At 44.6% G+C, this 17042-nt stretch overlaps 1 protein-coding gene across 17 annotated transcripts in view; it reads left to right on the top strand.

Annotated features, from left to right (window-relative positions):
• ST3GAL4 (ST3 beta-galactoside alpha-2,3-sialyltransferase 4) overlaps positions 1–17042 on the top strand; it is a 139385-nt gene that overhangs the window by 60996 nt on the left and 61347 nt on the right. For 8 of the 17 annotated variants that reach the window (XM_063139291.1, XM_063139294.1, XM_063139307.1 and 5 more), the window contains exons 1-2: positions 3424–3634; positions 15036–15162. The gene's annotated coding sequence lies outside the window, so the exon portion shown is untranslated. Of the gene's footprint in view, positions 1–3423; positions 3635–11787; positions 11811–15035; positions 15163–17042 lie in introns of those variants that run through there. The other 9 variants (XM_063139296.1, XM_063139302.1, XM_063139297.1 and 6 more) reach the window with 3 other exon arrangements.

Genomic DNA, 17042 nt, shown 5'->3' on the forward strand with positions numbered 1-17042 from the left:
AAAGCCTTGTCTTGAACTCACAAGTAGACATAAAGTTTGCAGTTCTTTTTACGGGTGTTATTTTACCCTTAATTACAGTAACAAATATGAAGGGCCTGTAGCTCTGTGCAGTGTGTGTGTATTTCTGCAACACATAATATTAATTTAATTATTACCCCCATCCCATTCATTTAAGGCTCATGGCAGGTTGCCGTAGAAAAGGATTCCAATAAAAAGTTAATTCAGGCGAAAGATTTAGATGATGTCAAGAGAAACCAGAGAGTTTATCTCGTTGCCAGGGCTTGTCCTAGCTCTGTTCGCAATGTAAATATTATGCATTTAACAAATTAAAGACTGACTCCCACCCCACCCACTCTTTTTGTTACAAATAACAGAACATGCTAATAACAGGGCAGGTTTCTAGAACTGCTTGGCTTAACATTCAAAGCAGAAAATTGCTAAATGATGTATATAACTGTAGTGCCATGCTGAAGGGATCCCCAGATTGTATACTAGCCTTTTACCTACAGTAAATAAATGCTGATCTTGAAAGGGCCTAAAATAGAAGGGGGGAAAGGTTAATTAAAAGTGGAGCTAAATGAATCGTACTAGTAAAGGGCCCATCGCTATTGTGGGTAGTATTTGAGCTTCCCTGCACTTCTGACCTTCCTTCGTTCCTCCACTCTGACCTCTTGCCAGGCTCCCTTCTGTTTATGTCATTGGATGACCTTCTCTGATGTCACAGTGGACCTCTGCAAGCAAGAGAGGTGGTGTGCTCCACCACTTTCTCTACCTTGGGACAAGTAGCAAGAGGAACTTTAGAAATCTTAAAATATTTAAGGCAATTGTAGAAAGAAGGTGGTACTTATTTATTTCATTTCTATACTGCCCAATAGCCGAAGCTCTCTGGGCGGTTTACAACAAGAAGATGAAGATACAACTTACAAGCTTACAAGAACCTACTAGTTGTTATAACTTCCTGCGAGTTTAGGGTGACTCCATTCCAGGAGTGATCCTACCCAGTAACAACAACTTTTTTATAGTTCTGTACTAGAACATGATGTGTGGTGTGATTGTTTAACATACATTTCTACTCTCACTTCTTTATGTGTACCCATACCACCCTTTTATGTAACTTGGTACTCCTTTCTTCCAGTGAACTCTGTCCGCACCCAGAGATTTGCACTTTGGCCATGTTTGCATACCCGGGTCTTGTAACCACAAGATGTCACAATCTTTCCTGCTCCTTTGTTGACTTCATGTACATTTGCTAGTTGCTGGTTCCCTCTTTCTGTGTCTCCTGTCCTACTTCCCCTTTTTAACCAACTTGTCCTGGTTTAAGGATCCAAGGTCAAGCTAAACGTACGTATTCTAACCTGTGCTCTGATTTGTGAAGGTTAAACAATACTTGTGTTATCTTCAAGGACCCTACTTAAGGTCTGGGAGGGTAACACAAATATTGCCTAGACACCATGGACTTTCATATGGCATCTGCAGGGTTCTATTGGTAAGGAATCTAAATAGACAATGTGGAGGGGGAGGAAAGGTGGATTAGTGATGTCATCTCCAGCAGATACCTGGTCCTGCGGCCACCAGAGTGAATGAAGGCCACCTCCGTCCCTCCCCAAGATTGCCCTGTTTCAGAGCTTTGTGTTTTGGTAAAGTTGCCCCCTCTGAGCTCTGTAGGTGCAGCAGAGGACCTCCATGGCAAATGTCACACCTTCTCATGGGTACCTCTTCTCCAAACCATCCTAATCACCAGCCCCATCTCAGCCAACAGATCTGAGGATTAGGACTGCACTGTAAATTGCTAGGAAGGGGCGTTGACAATACAGTTCCGTACATGTCTACTGATAAGACCCATTGGGACTTACTCATTCAATAGGACTTACTCCCAAGTAGGATATAGGATTGTATTCTATCTACTTAAGAACATACGAAGAGCCATGATGGATCAGACCAAGTTCCATCTAGTCCAGCATTCTGTTTACACAGTGGCCAACCAGCTGTTCTGTTGTAAAGAACAGGAAAGCTGCACTCACTGAGTACTGGAGCTTTTGCAGACACTTCATATCCCCTAGCACACGTTCTTAAAAATAAATAAGAATGTGTTGCTCTTGAATCCTGATCCACAGCAATGCAAATTCTGCCTCGGGTTCTGTGCAAACAGCCCAGCGTCGCTCTGGCGAGAGCTTTAGCACTTCTTAGTATTTCATAGAATCATAGAATCATAGAATAGCAGAGTTGGAAGGGGCCTACAAGGCCATCAAGTCCAACCCCCTGCTCAATGCAGGAATCCACCCTAAAGCATCCCTGACAGATGGTTGTCCAGCTGCCTCTTGAAGGCCTCTAGTGTGGGAGAGCCCACAACCTCCCTAGGTAACTGATTCCACCGTCGCACTGCTCTAACAGTCAGGAAGTTTTTCCTGATGTCCAGCCAGAATCTGGCTCCCTTTAACTTGAGCCCGTTATTCCGTGTCCTGCACTCTGGGAGGAGCGAGAAGAGATCCTGGCCCTCCTCTGTGTGACAACCTTTTAAGTATTTGAAGAGTGCTATCATGTCTCCCCTCAATCTTCTCTTCTCCAGGCTAAACATGCCCAGTTCTTTCAGTCTCTCTTCATAGGGCTTTGTTTCTAGACCCCTGATCATCCTGGTTGCCCTCTTCTGAACACGCTCCAGCTTGTCTGCATCCTTCTTGAATTGTGGAGCCCAGAACTGGACACAATACTCTAGATGAGGCCTAACCAGGGCTGAATAGAGAGGAACCAGTACCTCACGTGATTTGGAAGCTATACTTCTATTAAAGCAGCCCAAAATAGCATTTGCCTTTCTTGCAGCCATATCGCACTGTTGGCTCATATTCAGCTTGCGATCTACAACAATTCCAAGATCCTTCTCGTTTGTAGTATTGCTGAGCCAAGTGTCCCCCATCTTGTAACTGTGCATTTGGTTTCTATTCCCTTAATGTAGAACTTGGCATTTATCCCTATTAAATTTCATTCTGTTGTTTTCAGCCCAGCACTCCAGCCTATCAAGATCACTTTGAAGTTTGTTTCTGTCTTCCAGGGTATTAGCTATCCACATATATTTATATGTGTGGCCTTTATGTATCCCTCTCTTTATGGGTGCTGCAAACGGGTTACTTATGTAGAGCATCTTTGCTTGCACAGCTGCCCAGAATATTGGAAGCAATTATGTACAATCAATCGCCGTGTCATGCTATGGATGTGGTTTGATATAAGGAAGTTCCACACCGTTTAATGTAATAAGTGATGGCATTTGCACAAGGTTTGTATGTTTGTTTGTACCGACTGACCATAAGTAGCCTCTGATGTAAGTGAAGTTATTTCCCAAGGTACCTAGCAGTGACGAATATTATGCCGAGCAAACATTCCTGAAACTGCAGCTCCTTTTGTTGACGTCAAAAAGGATCGGTACAAATGCTAGATCCCAGAACAAAGATCGGCAGCCTACTTCCTAGCCTTGGATGCTCAGAGAGCCCTCTGCTGGGTGGTCCTCTTGAAACACCTTCTGTGGCATGGAGTAGATGGTTTTGTGAAGAGTTGGTGGAAAACCCTTGAGGGGAATCAGCAGTTGGCCTGGGAAGAGGCTATTGCACTAGTGGACCTGCCAGGAAAGAACATAATTGTTTTGGTAAGGTATAGATTTTGGCAAGGCATTTAGTAAAACATTTGTTTCTCTCTTTGGAAGCTTGAAAACTTATTTATATCCTCACTTTGCATACAAAACAGTGTATGTTGGGGACTGAAATTTGTCAGAGGTCACCTTGTATGCATTCCAAAAGGTGATTGACGCCTCAATGTTTAAGGAACGTTTAACAAACATTTAAGGGTTATAAACCATGAGCAATGCTCTTGGGTTATTTCGGTGGCAGAGATAGAAACGGCTTTTAAAAAGAAATTAAAGCCCGTAATCTCCTGAGAGGAGCACACCTCGCTATATAGCACACAAGTAGAAATATCTTGAACTGCTGGCAGACAAGGGTTGAGTGGGAAAAGTTAGGGATCTACTGGTCACCGGACTTCAGCAAATAGAACTGGGGTGAGACAGGGAAAATCTGATCTCTGGTGTTCCTGCAGTTGGCTAATGTTCTTTCAAATTGTTTTTTCACATTGGGTGCTTCTGTGGCAAACAAAAATTGCACATTGCCCTCCCGTTTAATTCATGGGATAAGTTTTTGAATGGTGTCCCTTCTCCCTTCTGCATAACATGTTGATCTCAGTTCTCCTTTGGTAATGTACTCTGTGATAAAAAGAGAGAGAGAGAGAGGAAGAGAAAGAAAATGGTTAGGAACAGCCTCCCCCAACTCAGCGCCCTTGAGATAATTTGAACCTCAATTTCCATCAGTCCTGTCCAGCGTGGAACATTGGTCAGGAATGTTGGGAGTTGTAGTCTAAAACGTCTAGAGGGCACCAGGTTGGGGAAGGGTGGTCTAGGATGCTGAGGTTCAAGAGGGCGGATGGAAAGGCCATAGGTCTGTGGCAGGACTGTCCCAAAACATTTAACCCCCCCCCCCCTAATATTTAGGGTCAAATGCTTGTGGTGTATTTAAGGCAAAAATAATAATAATTAACGGGATACTTTTTCTAGCTTTGCTGACTAAGTTCAAGGAAAATAAGCTTGCAAAATTAGATCCCTTTAGGGGAGAGGAGGGCAACTTGTAGCCCTCCATACATTTTGGCCTACGGCTCCCATCAGCTCTAGCCAACGTAGCCAGTGATGGGGGTTCTCGGCCGAAACCTCTGAGGACAACAAGTTGTCCATCTCTGCTCTAGGGCATTGGAACATTTTCTGATGCAAACTGAAAACTTTTGCATGTAAGTGTACTTCAATTTCGAAAATTGAATTGGATTTTTCCCCCTCAGTGTAAACTGAGTGTTTCCCTATGCAAATAACCCTATGCAAATAACCCAGAGAGCTCCGGCTATTGGGCGGTATAGAAATGTAATAAATGAATAAATAATAAATAAATAATTTGCAAAAAAAGAAATACCCACATCACCAGTCACAAGGCAGCTTCCTACATTCTTAACTGCTGGCGTTGTTGTTGTTGTTATTATTATTATTATCATCATCATCATCATCATCATCATCTTTAGCCTCTTATTATTACCTCCTATGTGACAAGTACCTGGAGCAGAGGTTCAACCAGCAGGTGGGGAATCTAGAAGCTCAGAAGAAGGAAGGTCTTCTTCACACAGTGCATAGTCAAAGTGTCGCATTCGGTACCGCAAGCTGTAGTGATGGCCACCAATTTGGATGGCTTGAAAAGGGGGTTGGACAAATTCCTGGAGGAGAAGGCTTCCAGTAGCTACTAGTCCAGATGGCAATATGCTACTTCCAGTATCAGAGGCAGCATGTCTCTGTACACCAGTTGCTGGGGAACATGGGCGGGAGGTTGCTGTTGCACTCGGATCTTACTTGTGAGTTTCCTGTGGGTAGCTGGTTGGCCACTGTGTGAACAGAGTGCTGGACTAGATGGGCCCTTGGTCTGATCCAGCAGGGCTCTTCTTATGTTTCAGAGTCTTGTGACATACATCAGTGGGGATGTTGTTCAAACTGAGGTAGCAGAGTCAATCTTGGAGCATTGGAGCAAAGCGTAGCATGGGGCTGACTCTCTGGAAGATCCTGGTCTGGGATGTAGATATCCTTCCTTGAAATCCCTCCTGATTCATTTTTTCTGTGAAGCCTTCGGCCCCACCCGCCCCACCATCAAGTTCCAGTGCCTTACTGTAGCTTGCTTGTTTGTTTTTAATCTGCAAATCTCAACATTCCCCTGAGCCTGCTGATGCCTTCCTCTCATTTCTAAGAGGCCCCATTCCGTGTTTCTCAACAGCAGGATGTCAAAGGAAGGCATGATTGGACTCCTGCCAAGGTCCCACACCCCAGCAGGGCACCTTGATAAAAGCGCCCTGGAGTTCCTCTGCGACTTCACTACTGCAGCCTACTTGTTCACCCATCCATCACTCTAGCCCAGACAATGGTGGTTTTGAGAAGGAGAAGCAAGAGATGCCCTGGCTGACTTACTCGCTTGAGCTCTGTCTGTCAAGCAAGCAAGTAGTATCAATAAGGAGGAAGAGGAGGAGCAAGAGCAGCTGGTGACAGTAGTGGTGGGAAGGTAGATTCACTGAAGGAGGGGACCCATTGAGGGGGCCTCAAAAACCTGGCGCCAGCTCTGCCCAACAGCTGTGTTTGCTATTAGAAGGAGTGATGGTAATGTTAAGGAGTTATGATATTTTGTTGTACGGAGTGATGGTAATGATATTTTGTTGTACGGAGTGATGGTAATAGTATTTTGTTGTACGGAGTGATGGTAATGTTAAGGAGTTATGATATTTTTTTGTACGGAGTGATGGTGACGTTAAGGAGTTATGATATTTTGTTGTACAGAGTGATGGTAATGATATTTTGTAGTACGGAGTGAGGGTGACGTTAAGGAGTTATGATATTTTGTTGTACGGAGTGATGGTAATGGTATTTTGTTGTATGGAGTGATGGTGATGTTAAGGAGTTATGATATTTTGTTGTACGGAGTGATGGTAATGGTATTTTGTTGTACGGAGTGATAATGGTATTTTGTTGTACGGAGTGATGGTAATCGTATTTTGTTGTACGGAGTGATGGTGATGTTAAGGAGTTATGATATTTTGTTGTACGGAGTGATGCAATGATATTTTGTTGTACGGAGTGATGGTAATGTTAAGGAGTTATGATATTTTGTTGTACGGAGTGATGGTGACGTTAAGGAGTTATGATATTTTGTTGTACGGAGTGATGGTAATGGTATTTTGTTGTACGGAGTGACGGTAATGATATTTTGTTGTACGGAGTGAGGGTGACGTTAAGGAGTGATGATATTTTGTTGTACGGAGTGATGGTAATGGTATTTTGTTGTACAGAGTGATGGTAATGTTAAGGACTTATGATATTTTGTTGTACGGAGTGATGGTAATGGTATTTTGTTGTACGGAGTGATGGTGATGTTAAGGAGTTATGATATTTTGTTGTACAGAGAGATGGTAATGATATTTTGATGTACGGAGTGATGGTAATGTTAAAAAGTTATGATATTTTGTTGTACAGAGAAAATCAATACTATCCTACAGAAACGTGGACCCTAGCCTGTAGGTGATGTCCAGCAACCTTTCTTTCCAGCATCTGTATTTGCTGCCTTTTATTATTTTACATGAGGTTCCCCATGAACTTAGCTGGCTACTCTGTTGCTTGGGTCACTGTTTCTTTTCTGAAGCTGGAGATAATATTTATCTTCTTTTAAACCTTTTAGTTCTTTCAGCACATATGTGAACTTTTAATGATGCTGACATTGATGTCGCATCCATCTTTGGAAGGCAGAAAACAAACAATGCCAACCATGGGTGTAACTTTAAATAATGAATGTTGTATCTTGTTGTATTACAAATATGTACTTGCCAAGCCTTGGTTTATGTGCTGCTGCTGTCAATTTGCACTTCCTTTCATCCTTCTTTCTTTCCTTTTTTCCTTTCTTTCTTTCCCCCTCCCTTCTTTTTTTGAAAAGTAGAAGCCAGCAATTTCAAATATGGTTCTGAGAACAATTAGCTTGCAAACTTTTGCTTTGCAATAGAGAGGCTTGGAAAATGCAAATCACTGTGGAAGGAAGCAGGGCTGTCGTTCCAAGGTAGAGCATGTATGGTAGGCCAGGTGCCTTATAGAGGGCCTCATAGAATCATGGAATAGTAGAGTTGGAGGGGGCCTAAAGGCCATCGAGTCCAACCCCCTGCTCAATGTAGGAATCCACCATAAAGCATCCCTGACAGATGGCTGTCCAGCTGCCTCTTGAATGCCTCTAGGGTGGGAGAGCCCACCACCTCCCTAGGTCATTGGTTCCATTGTCGTACTGCTCTAACAGTAAGGACGTTTTTCCTGATGTCCATCCGGAATATGGCTTCCTGTAACTTGAGCCCATGATTCCGTGTCCTGCACTCTGGGTGTGCAGAGGAGGTCCTGCCCCTCCTCTGCGTGACAACCTCAGGATCATTCTCCCAGCATCTCTCGCAAAAAAGAAAAGAAAAAAAGAACTCAAGTTGTCATTCTGGGAAAGACTTCTGCCTCTGAGACCGGGAAGGGCTGCTGCTATTCCGTATTGGGCTAAATGGGCCCTTGGCTTGTCCCAGCAGAAGACAGGTGCATACGTTCAGCGGTTGTGTGTACGTGTGGTCCAAGGCAGGGCGCTGCCTGAAGCAGGGACCCACCGCTACCCCCTCCTTCTCTATCAATCTGCCCCCCCTTCCACTTACTTTTCTTGGCACGTAGGGTGTTCCCGCTTTCAGGAGCCACACAGCGCCTGCGTGTCGGGCAAAGTATCGTGAGTGGCCCCAGAACTTCTAGCACCTCTTGTGATACTTTGCCAAACCTGGTGCACGGTTTGGTGCACGGCTCCTGAAGGCGGAAACACCTTATGTTCAGCGCGCTGGTGACGTGGGCTCAGATATGCATGCCATGAAAAGTAAGTTGGCTGGCTGGCTGGCTGGCTGGCAGCCCGGTGCATGGGACCAGCTGGCTTGGGAAGTGCCTGCCCAGGTAGGAGGTGGGTTAAGCACTAGTGAGCAAGCAACTGCTTCTAGGCCTTGCCTGCGTGGCTGGTCATTTAGGGGGGTGACAGAACCAAGAAGCAGCAAACGTTTTGGGTGGGGGGAGAGTGCCACTCTTCCTATACTCCTCCGCCTGCTGTGCCCACATCCTCCCACATCATGGTAGGGCTGGCCCTGCATATAGAATCATAGAATCATAGAATAGCAGTGTTGGAAGGGGCCTACAAGGCCATCAAGTCCAACCCCCTGCTCAATGCAGGAATCCACCCTAAAGCATCTCTGACAGAGGGTTCTCCAGCTGCCTCTTGAAGGCCTCTAGTGTGGGAGAGCCCACAACCTCCCTAGGTAACTGGTTCCATTGTCGTACTGCTCTGTCAGGAAGTTTATGTCCAGCTGGAATCTGGCTTCCTTTAACTTGAGCCCGTTATTCCGTGTCCTGCACTCTGGGAGGATCGAGAAGAGATCCTGGCCCTCCTCTGTGTGACAACCTTTTAAGTATTTGAAGAGTGCTATCATGTCTCCCCTCAATCTTCTCTTCTCCAGGATAAACATGCCCAGTTCTTTCAGCCTTTCTTCATAGGGCTTTGATTCCAGACCCCTGATCATCCTGGTTGCGCTCCTCTGAACACGCTCCAGCTTGTCTGCGTCCTTCTTGAATTGTGGAGCCCAGAACTGGACGCAATACTCTAGATGAGGCCTAACCAGGGCCGAATAGAGAGGAACCAGTATCTCATGTGATTTGGAAGCTATACTTCTATTAATGCAGCCCAAAATAGCATTTGCCTTTCTTGCAGCCATATAGAAGTGCTACGCTATTTCTTCGATTCTAAGAAACACTTCCCCCCCCCCATATAAACATCTCTAAAAATGGGGTGCGTCTTAGGGTTTTTCCCCCCTGTTGGTGGTACTGAAATTAGTGTGCGTCTTACAATCGATGGCATCTTACAATCGAAGAAATACGGTATTTCATCTCCCTATTTGCACTTTCAGGGGTTGGGGAAAAGGGGGAGAAAGACTCTTTATTAAACATTGCATGTTGCTATTTTCTTTCTACTTAGCAGCAGCTGTTCCCGTCAGCAGGATGTGTTGCGTGCGTAATATATATATGAATGCATTTTAATTATATCCTCACCACCACCACCATGTTCTTGAGCAGCTGAACAAATACAAGAAACGGCCCACAAAGCTGCTTTGCTGGCACAGCTGAGTTTCTGCCATGCTGCAGATCATAGAATCATAGACTAGTAGAGTTGGAAGGGGCCTATAAGGCCATTGAGTATCATAAAGTCTGAGACAACCCCACTCCACACACACCCAATTCCACTTCTGTTCTGTCTAATTCTGGAACTAGTAGCAGCACATCTGGTCTAAACCTCTAGGTTGCAAGGAGGACGACACTGGCGAGGTTGTGGTGTTGAATTCACACCATCCATGCAGGACAGTATCTTCAATCTTTTCAGACCTGGGCTACATCTTTAGTCCACAACTATATTTGAAGACGCATTTCTTGTTTTTATTTTAATTTTTTTAATGCATATATTTGTATGGTTTTAATGCTGCTGTTGTGATCCACCTTAGGACAGGCTGTGATGTGGTCATGGCTCATGATCTGCCATTTGAAGACTGATGGTGTAGAGTAAATTTAACCTCCTGTCACACTCAGGGTTGTTTTTAAGAGTCCATTTGATTAGATAGACAGAGCTTGAGAGAACATGGGGCACAGAACAGGGAGCTGGTTCAATTGCCCTGTGCCTAGACAATAACTGAGTAATTTGTTTTATTTATTTATTTATTTGCTTTTATTTAAAAGATTTATTTATTGCTCCATGTCTAAAATAGATTCCGGAGCTGTGAACATTAGAAATAAAATAGTGGAAGGATTAAAACGGCATATTAAAGTTGTTCCTTTTATAAGAGACTGCCAGTAAAACCATGGCTTGTCCATTAAGGAATGCTTCCTGGAAAGGGGCTGTTTTCAGGAGGCACTGGAAGCAGCACAGTGTTGCTGTGGGGTAGGGGCCACCACACTAAAGGCTGTTCTCTTGGTTGGGCTGCAGTCGAGCCATAGATCCATATGGAACCACCAGGGTATGTCCTCTGATGACCTCAGTGACCAGGGCAGGTTAGTAAAGGAGAAGGTACTGTTGTAGGTATCATGGTCCCAAGTTGTTTAGGGCTTTGTACACTAGTACCAGAATCTGAAACCTGGTCCGGTAGCAAATGGGAAGTCAGTCTTGGAAAGCCACTTTTTTGTACGTGTGTATGTTTGTTTCCTTGAGGTGTTTAACCAGAGGCTGGATGACCATTTTTCAGAGATGCTGTCATGGCATCCTGTGTTGTAGATCCTGGCAGCTGAATGACCTCTAGGGTACCTTTTCCAATTGTAGGATTCTGTGTAGAGCACAACTATTTGTTCCAAAGAAGTATGCAAAACAGGTTTGATCGGTCTCTGGAAAGGGAAACCACCTGGGACCCCTGAATATACCGCCATGACTTACGTGGAGGACAGGTAGAATGCAAATATAGTAAATAAGAAATATTTGGCTAGTATTACTGGATATTCAGCCCTTGCTGGGGCCACCTCTTCAGTGTCCTTGACCTTTTATCCGTATTACTTGCTTCATCCATTGGAAAGTGTTTAAAAGGTTTAATTCTCAAACCTTTTAAGATTTATTCAACTTCAATCAGCCCAATTCGTGTTCTTGTCTGAAGTTGTGGCCTAGCAAGCATTTCTCAATGTTTTGTCTAAATGGGCCATATAATTAACCGGCTACATTTACCAGTTCCGGAAAACAATAACTTCTCTTCTTAATGTGAGTTTTTCTCTCTCTTACATTTAAATCACAGTGTTTAATGCAACCTTGGCAAATACAATTTTTTTTTCCTGTTTAAAAGCCAGCATTGAAACGAGTTTCCGTTTCTGGAGCGCTCAAGGCTGAACAACCTCTGTCTTCAAGTCCTCCTTGCTAATACGTTTTCACCATCTAGTTTCATTTTTCCTACGCACCGGCAGCAGCGTGGTCAGAGCTTGGCAGTGTGGCGATGGTGTGCAGTGTTTAATTTCTGGAAAGCTGACTGCCGGAAGAACCAGGAAGGTCAAAAGTGCCAAGTGTCCTTCCCACGCTGCTGCTTCCCAGCAAAACAGCTTAATCTGTGAAGGCTAACCTTTTATCAGTTAGACAAAACAGCCTACATCAAGGGAAGTAGAGCAAGGCCTATTTCCAGGATTGTAGACTAAGGTAACTGTGCTTTATCATCGTTGTTATATGCATTGGTGGCCTCTACTAGATAATTCTGGACAGGGTAGGCCCTTCCCTAGTAAAGGAATCGTGCTTCCAATTAATGATGACTTTCCTTTTGTTAACACATGGCCGGTGTAATCTAATTGGGCTCAATGGAAAGTCAGTGGTCTGAGCTGAACTGAAAAATGCAATGGTGCCAGCCAGCCCCACAGTAGTCAGAACAAGAGCATCAGTGCAGTCTTGCAAAGAAAAAATAATATAGGAAGCCACAGGAATGGAGTTAACGGAAGAGGGGGAAAGGTCATGGTTGGATAGCTGCAGCGTGCTTGCCTTGCAAAGGCAGAATGGATACTTTTACAATGGTTATACTTTAAATACAGCAGGGAATAAGATTGATCTTGATCAGCCTTCCTGGATGTGCTGCCCTTCAGATGTGTTGGCAGGGCCGGCTCTACCTTGAGGCAGAGTGAGGCAACCGCTTCAGGCAGCAGATGCTGGGGGACAGCAAGCCCCAGGCTTTCCCCCTGAGCCATTCCCCTCTCTAGAGAGGAGAAGGCTGTGTGCCGTATGTCTTTCACCCCTAAACTAGCCGGTGTTGAAGGGGGAGTCAGCTGCCAATCCAGTCAGCTTCAGAATGGAATAGATTGAGGTGCCATCTTGTCCTTTCCCTCAGTCAGCAAAATGTGTAACTCCCATTATCCCTAGCCAGCCTGGCCATTCGTCACTACGTAATTGTAAGACACATGCCAAAGAACTGTAACAGAATGCACATAATGCAAGGGTCTCCAAAATTTTTGGACCTATGGACACGTTTGGGAATTTGAGAAACTGCAGCTTGCAGCACCACAAAATGGCTGCCACGGAGGATGCAGCTAATCGCAAAATGGCTACCGTGGGGGCCTGGCTAGTCAAAAGTTGTAGAAAAGTAGAGTTGGAAAGGGGACCTATAAGGCCATCGAGTAAGCTAAAGAGGTGAGGGTTGGGGGGGAAAGAGACATTGTGAGGCTAGAGGCTGGGAAGATGGGGAAATAAAAGACTACCATAACATTTCCCAAGGTTTTCAATTTATGAGGTTTTTTGAAGGGTACAAGGGTACATTATATCAGGGGTCCTCAACGTGGCAGCCACGGGCATCTCCAACGCTGCCCATGAAGCTGGAGAGCTTCATGGGCAGCGTTGGAGATGCCCGTGGCTGCCACGTTGAGGACCCCTGATATAATCAGGGAAATGTAATAAATAAATAAATAAATAAATAAATAAAATAATAAGTAGGTGACTTTGGGCTGCTGTAATGATTCTTCATATAGGGTTGCCAACCTCCAGTTTTGGCAGGGAGTTCGCCAGGAATCTCCGGAGGCCAATCCTGGAGATTTGACAAGCCGCCACTGCGGTCTCAACACCAGCAAGCGCTAGACAGGTGCGAGGTATTTCTGCCTGGCCATCACTATTTGGCTGTTGAGACTTTAAGACTCAGGGGAGGTTGTGGATTTCCCCAGCTCTGGGCCTGGACGGTGGAGAAGCAAGCCCCGAGTAAGTTGGTTACGTGGGAGTCAGGAGGACTGATCAGGAAGGTGCAGGAGATACAAAAGAGGCTTAGAAAAGGGAGGGGAAAACCTTGGAAACCAGACTCTGGTAAATGTTGCAAACTGGAATTTACGCCGTGACAGACTAGGAGCTTTCAAAGAGCTGTCAACTGTGCGACTTTTTGCTCTAAATCATGACGGTGTTTGTACACTGTAAGTTTATGATACATATGTCCTTAAAGGTTGATTGAATTGCAGTCATTTGTATTTTATTGCATTTTAAAAGCGTGCATATGAGCGTGTGTAAAGAAGGAGAGATAAACAGGGATGAAAGGGAGCAGAATTTTGGATTGTTAAGGTTTAGAATCTAGTGAACTAGATTCTGGGTTCTGCATGGGTTGGAATTGCCTTTAGGTGGACGCAGAGAAGACGTCAAGCAAACTCACAGCTGGACACATTGGTGCCCGGCCTCCCTGAATGAAGGCAGGCCTTCTGGCACCCCTCAGCTCATACCCTGCCATGATCCACCCCATAGCCCCCTGAGAGAGGGGTCTGTCCATTTGGTCCCCCTCCCCACAGAAGAGGGGAAAGGGGTAGCCCTATAACTCAGCCTACTAATCTTCACTGCCTTCAAACTGCTTGTTCTTTTTTTCATACTTTAACATGGTTTTGTTTTGTTTTTCAACCTTTGGAACTTGTTACAAAACATGTTTGAACAACGCAAATGTTGCATGGTTAAAATGTGCCCGCTGCAGTACTGAATACTGATGGGAAGTTTGATTGAAATCGATCAAATGGCATTGAAGCAGTATATCTTTAAACATTTTGATTTACCCCCTTTTTGGTTCAACGTGGCGGTCAAAATTTTCACCAGATAGAGGTAAAACAAATCCTAAAAAATTCATAACAGTCGGATGTACGGTTTTTGAATCCATCGAGGACATACAAACACTTCTTTTTATTTATAGAGATAGATAAGAGCCAATGTGGTGTAGTGGTTAGAGTTTTGGGCTGGGAGTCAGGAGATCTGGGTTCTAGTCTCCATTTGGCCATGGAAGCTCACTGGGTGCATTTGGGCCAGTCATGGACTCTCAGCCCAACCTACCTCATAGGGTTGTTGTTGTGAGGCTAAAATGGAGAGGAGGGGAAAGATTATGTATGCTTCCTTGGGTTCCTTGGAGGAAAAAAGGTGGGATATAAATGTAATAAATAAATAAATGTTAATAACAACAACAACAAAAAGTACATCTGCAAAATCTCTATTCCTCTAGCATGCTGATTGCTCTGTGTTGTTTCGCAATGGACCTGTTTTGGGCCCAATCCTGTTGGCCCTCAACACCTGAATTTACTGCTAGAGGATGTGATTAACCCATTTGATGTCTCTGTGTCTAACTGTTACTAAAGGGGCAGGAACACAGGTAGTTAAAAAGGGATGGTGACTCTGGTTGGCGTGTTGTAATAAGTCTAGGTTCTCCTGCTTACATTAGGTGGCAAACTTTATCTCTGATATAAACTTTGCAGGTGGTCTTGCCTTTGCTTAATGTAAGAGATTGCCCAAATGAGCCATTGTAATAGCCTTCTAGGTGAAAATACGGCCTTCTCTTAATGAATTTAAAGACAACTTCATGTTGCTCATGATAATGAAGCCTTGCCGCCTGCTTTTGAAGGACATAACATTGTCATTGGTTCTGTTTTACAGATGGGGAAGCCGAGGCACAGAGAATCCAATAACCTGGCTCAGAGCTTCCTACTAGCCCATCTGGAAGGAGAAATCGGGAGACCTGCAGCCACTCCGCATCACTACTTTGCATAGTTTGCAAGGAGTGGTAAGTAGAGTGCGTTGTGTTGTAATTGAAGTGGAATGTGCTTCCAACTAGATGGTGCCATCTGGATCTGCTTTATTAAATGTAGCCTGCCTGCCTGCTGCATCTGGAGGATGTTTGCTAGGGGCGTTGGCAGGAAAACCTCATGGTAAGGAAGAGAAAGAGGTTTGATGATGCCTCTAGGAATAGGATGTGGTAGCAATGGATGGGGAATGACTGAGATGTGTCAGAGGACTCAGTGAGCAGCAGAACCATCTTTGCACATAACTGCAAACATTGCAGTGGTTCAGTGTCACTCTTAATTCAGCTTGCCTGCTGTAGAAATGAGAGATGTTGCTAGTTGGAACACTGGGCTAGATAGACAAATTGTCTGAACTAAGAACCTAAGAAGATTCATGCTGGATTAGACCAAGGGTCCATCTAGACCAGCATTCTGATCACACAGTGGACAACCAGCTGCCCACAGGAAACCCACAAACAAGACATGCATGGAACAGCACCCTCTTGCCCATGGTCCCCAGGAACTGGTGTACATAGAATCATAGAATCATAGAATAGCAGAGTTGGAAGGGGCCTACAAGGCCATCGAGTCCAACCCCCTGCTCAATGCAGGAATCCACCCTAAAGCATCCCTGACAGATGCTTGTCCAGCTGCCTCTTGAAGGCCTCTAGTGTGGGAGAGCCCACAACCTCCCTAGGTAACTGATTCCATTGTCGTACTGCTCTAACCGTCAGGAAGTTTTTCCTGATGTCCAGACGGAATCTGGCTTCCTGTAACTTGAGCCTGTTATTCCGTGTCCTGCACTCTGGGAGGATCGAGAAGAGATCCTGGCCCTCCCCTGTGTGACAACCTTTTAAGTATTTGAAGAGTGCTATCACTGTAACCATTAGAATCAAAAAATCATAGAATAGCAGAGTTGGAAGGGGCCTACAAGGCCATCGAGTCCAATCCTCTGCTCAATGCAGGAATCCACCCTAAAGCATCCCTGACAGATGCTTGTCCAGCTGCCTCTTGAAGGCCTCTAGTGTGGGAGAGCCCACAACCTCCCTAGGTAACTGATTCCATTGTCGTACTGCTCTAACAGTCAGGAAGTTTTTCCTGATGTCCAGCTGGAATCTGGCTTCATAGGATTCATAGGCATTCTGCCTCTGACCCTGAAGGTAGCGTTTAGCCATCAGGACTGGTAGTCATTGATAGTCTTCTCCTTGATGAATTTGTCTAACCCCCTTTTAAGGCCATCCAAATTAGTGGCCACCCCTATTCATTTAGCAAGAGTATTTTTGAACAACGCCCCCTTCCCCCACTGCAAACCATGCAGGCTAAAAGTATAACAAAATTTTGGATTCTCTGATCCACCAGCTTCTCTGCTCCAGAACTGGGGCAAGTGATGGCCGATGTGATCACAGCCATATAGAGCATTGAATCTTTAGCAGGACAGAAATGTGCCGGCTTGCTGGACAAAGAACTCATTTATGCTTTGCCAGCAGCTAATTGCACAATGAGTCCACAGTAAATGGTTGAAGAAGAGATTGTCATCAAACAACAGACTTCAAAACGTAATATGCATATATTTGTCGCCACAGTATGTCCTGAAGGCATATGTTGCACCAATCTTGATGAAATTGCATTATTATTATTATTATTATTATTATTATTATTATTATTATTATTATTATTATTTGTATCCCACCTTTTGTCCAATACTGGGCCTCAAGGTGGCCAACCTGCAATCTTCTGGTAAAGCCGTAGAATTACTTTTCCATTTATTCTGATTTTTGAGTGAACCCATATGAACTACAGCTGACCAGCCTACGTAGCTTTGCTGTGGGAAGAGGCATATTTGGCCTCCCCATCCGGAGAACACACAACTGTCACCAATGGT

This window comes from Elgaria multicarinata, chromosome 12 (genome assembly GCF_023053635.1).
Source record: "Elgaria multicarinata webbii isolate HBS135686 ecotype San Diego chromosome 12, rElgMul1.1.pri, whole genome shotgun sequence".
NCBI lineage: Eukaryota > Metazoa > Chordata > Lepidosauria > Squamata > Anguidae > Elgaria > Elgaria multicarinata.